The sequence below is a fragment of the Mesocricetus auratus genome, unplaced genomic scaffold (genome assembly GCF_017639785.1).
Source record: "Mesocricetus auratus isolate SY011 unplaced genomic scaffold, BCM_Maur_2.0 Super-Scaffold_6730, whole genome shotgun sequence".
Classification (NCBI taxonomy): Eukaryota; Metazoa; Chordata; class Mammalia; order Rodentia; family Cricetidae; genus Mesocricetus; species Mesocricetus auratus.
The window spans coordinates 66,705,365-66,709,457 of NW_024429184.1; the positions used below are offsets into that span (position 1 = coordinate 66,705,365).

The 4,093-nt window shown below is 40.4% G+C and overlaps 1 non-coding gene across 1 annotated transcript; it reads left to right on the forward strand.

Moving 5' to 3' along the window:
- Positions 1-845: 845 nt before the first annotated feature.
- Positions 846-1,008, forward strand: LOC121139069. Its single transcript, XR_005875921.1, has one exon. It is a non-coding gene; the product is annotated as a U1 spliceosomal RNA (small nuclear RNA).
- Positions 1,009-4,093: the final 3,085 nt, after the last annotated feature.

Sequence of the window (4,093 nt, forward strand, 5' to 3'; positions counted from 1 at the left end):
AAGTACTCTACCCTGAGCCACAGTCCCAGTCCTCTCATTTCATTAGGAAACAAGGTTTCATTAAGCTGTCTAGGCTGCCCTTGAACTCACTCTGTAGCTCCCACAGTTCTTAAATGTGTGAGATCTTCCTGCTTCAGACAACAGACTGACTGAGCTTACAGGCCTGTACCAACCAAGCATAAGTGAAATAGCTTTTTCTAGTACCACTCCATGGCAAGATATAAAATTCTGCAAGATTGTGATGGACTTGCTGTTGATATGTACACACACACACACACACACACACACACACACCAACAATACATTTAATGTAACAGAGGATAGTGGAGCTTAATTTCAGAAACCAATGTTCAGGGAAATAACTGGAAGTATTTGAGAAACAAAGTATCAAATGATGTTTACAGAATTGCTGAACATTCTAGGATTGATAGCCAAGGTGAGTATATAAATTAGTACTTGAACAAAGAAGGTAAGAGCAGAAGAGGAAAGAGAAACAAATCGCTTTTTAAAAAAGCTATAGCAGTAGCCACCTTGTTTCAGACCCTTTTATTTTCTCAATTGCTGTCTATAAAACATATCCCAGAGAAATCACACAATCAACTCAATAAATGCAGAAAACGAATTTTTACACAATCTAACATCATATAAAAGCTAAGTAGAGCCAGGCGTTGGTGGCGCACGCCTGTAATCCCAGCACTCAGGAGGCAGAGGCAGGCGGATCTCTGTGAGTTCGAGGCCAGCCTGGTCTACAGAGTGAGTTCTAGGACAGCCTCCAAAACAATACAGAGAAACCCTGTCTCGAAAAACCAAAAAAAAAAAAAGCTAAGTAGAAACTTGGGAAAGGTATACTTGCCTGGCAGGGGAGCTACCATGATCACAAAGGTGGTTTCCCAGGGCAAGGCTTACCCATTTTACTCCGGATGTGCTGACCCCTACGATTTCCCCAAATGCAGGAAATTCGACTGCATAATCCGTGGTAGTGGGGGACTGCATTCATATTCTCTCCTTTAAAAAAAGGAGATCAGGAAAAGAAGGAACATATTTAATGTGGAGAGATGGCTTAGTGGGTAAGAATGCTCTAAGAATCCCAGCACCCACCTGTAACCACAGAAGTAGAGAGACAGAGAGAAGAGGATCACTGGAGCTTACTAATCAGTACACAGCCCAAGATGGTAAACTCCAGTTCAGTGAGAGATCTCTCCTCAGGGAATAAGGCAGAGAATGATAAAGACACCTGGTACCTTCCTGTGGCCTCCACACATGAACAATAGGCATATGCTTACATACACACATACATACACACACACACACACACACACACACACACACACACACACACACATATATATATAATCACAGAATCAGAGACAGACACATACATACATGAGAGAAACAGAAGGAGAAGAGGCAGAGAGAGAGATATAGAGAAAAAGAGAGTAAAGAGTAAAAACTGAGGGAACACATTTAAATTCAACAAGGCTTGAATTAAAAAAAACTTATGTCAATAGTATAATAAGCAGGAGAAATGCTAAATATTTCCATTATAATCAGGAACAAGATAAGGATGTCCACCTTGTTCTTCTCTTATTCAATACACAATGCAAGAAGTCTTGGCTATAGTGATAGAATAAGACAAGAAAATAAAAGGGAAACTAATAGGAAAAGGACAAGTCAAAACATTCTTATTTGTAGATGATATGGTTCTCTATATTAGATGCCTTAAAGCCTCTACTACAAAAAAGAAAAAAAACTTAGAGCTGGTAAACACCGTTAGTATCGTGGGTTCAGGCAGGAGGCTTACAGCAGGTGGGTTGGGGGTGGCTAATAAGTTCCAATCTGAGGGTGAATGAATCAGTTCATACACATATCATTCTTCTCATAGCTCTTTATTCTTCAAAAAATGTTCCTCCCAAAAGTTCTCTCTCAAAAAGCTCTCTTTAAGATTTCTGCTCAAAAGTTCTCTCCTCAAATGTCCTTTCTCTAAAAGTTCTCTTCAGATGTTGTCTTTAAAATTTCTCCTAGAGTTATTTTTAGACATTCTCCAAAAGTTCCTTTTCATCCACAAAGGCTTCTAGTTTTGTCTGTCTGTCTGTCTGTCTGTCTATATCTCCACATGCACATTTTACAACTCTCCGACAATAGGAAGGCAGATAGAAACTTGAGAAAAGTGGGCACCTCATGCATGAGGGGAGGGGGATGACACATAACTTGTAAACCATGCTGTTAACTGATTAAAGAGAACTTCTCAGTGCTGTATCACGGGGGAAAACTAGGCTCTGTAGACTGAGATCCAGATGCTGCAGCTCTTACTGCTGACATCCTGGTGAGAAGGAATTTCCTTTCTCTGGGACCTATTTGAGAAGATAAGGCACCCAGATATATTCTATAGACAGTCAAATTCATAGTAACAAATACTCTGGAGTTGACACCTAGAATATTAATTGCTACTTTTGTAATAAATGATGAAGACTCTCAGCATGTCAGCAAAGTGGCAGGGTATAAAATTAACATACAATTTTGAGGCTTATTCCTAAATGCTAGTTACAAGGAGGCTGAGGAAGAAACCAGAGAAAAATCTCATTCACAATTGTATCAGGAAACTAAAAAATTAAATCTAACCAAGGCATTGAAAACTTTCTAGCATAAAAACATTAAAATAACTGAAGAGCGAAACTGAAGAAGACAACTCCAGATGTAATGAAAGATTCAGGCATTATGTTGGCCTGCCCCTGTCACCTGGCAGAGTGCACTCAGGCAGTACTCTGGTCACCCCAGGGTTTCATGAGTACTAGTCTACAAGCAGCACCATGCTGACCCCATCCCCTGACAACAGGCAGGGCATGCACAGTGGCGTGGCCATGTCATTGCTACGTCACTCATTACGGGGCTGCCTAAGGACTCAGTACGCATGTGCAAGCTTCCCCTTGTTAGTGAGCACCTCCACGTAGTCCTCCTTCTGCTTCCCCTCACTCTCCTCTCCCTTCTCTCTCTTACCCTCCGTGCATCTCTCCCTTTTTCGCTCTCCCCTCCCCCACTTTAATAAACTCTACTGTTAATGGACTCTCAGAGTTTATATTCCATCTTGCCGTAGTAATCTTAAACAAAAGAACAACAGTAAAGACAACCAAAACCTAGGGGTCAGAACAATAAATATCGTGAAAATAGCTGTCTGCCAAAAGCAATCTACAAATCTGATGCAATCTCCCCATTAAAATTCTAATTCTGTTCTACACAGAAATAGAAAAACAATCCTCAAAATTCATTTAGAAGCACTAAAAATCTGACAGCCAAAGCAATCCTGAGTGAAAAGAGTAATGACAGAGGTGTCACATCTAATTCCATGTTTGACTACAGAGTCATGTGTTTTATAGCTTGGTCCCTGAGGAGACGTATGCAAATGTCTCTCACCCCAGATAGGAAACTAATGAAAGACAAAGTAATAATACCATCAAATCCAAGTTGATAAAATACTGAGCTTACTGAAGCTATAAGAGTACAGGCAACTTAATGCAGATACATTACTGAAATCAATGCAGATACATTACTGAAATCACTGTACTTGAGTATAAGCAACTCAAATGCAGACGCACTACATCATGTTCTAGCATGTGGGAAAATTCATTAAAGCTAGAACCATAGAGTTCTCTGCACTACTTGAAGACAGCTCCCCAGGGAAAACAGTCTCCTCTCCTCGGTAGCTTTTACTATTTAAATAACCTTGCAGAGGGAACCCTGTGAATCTGCATGTTCCGGGAATTTCCTGAGACTTGTGAGTTATTAGTCTCAAGGAGCCTCCGTCCAAAGTTTCTGGGTCTTAAGGAGAATCCCCAGAGGTTGGAGTGTTTCAACTCTGGAAGAACTTGCTTTACAATGTCATGGTAACAAACAGCAATACAGTGATACAAAAGTAGACAATGGGTCATTGGACTAGAATAAAAGATATAAACATAAACTCACACCTCTGTAGCTACCTGATTTTTGTTCTTTACAAAGATGCCAAGAATGCACATCAGAAAAAAAATACAGCCTCTTTTAGCAAATGGTGCTAGACATCGACATGCAGAAGAAAGTGGGTCCTCATCTCTAACCCTTC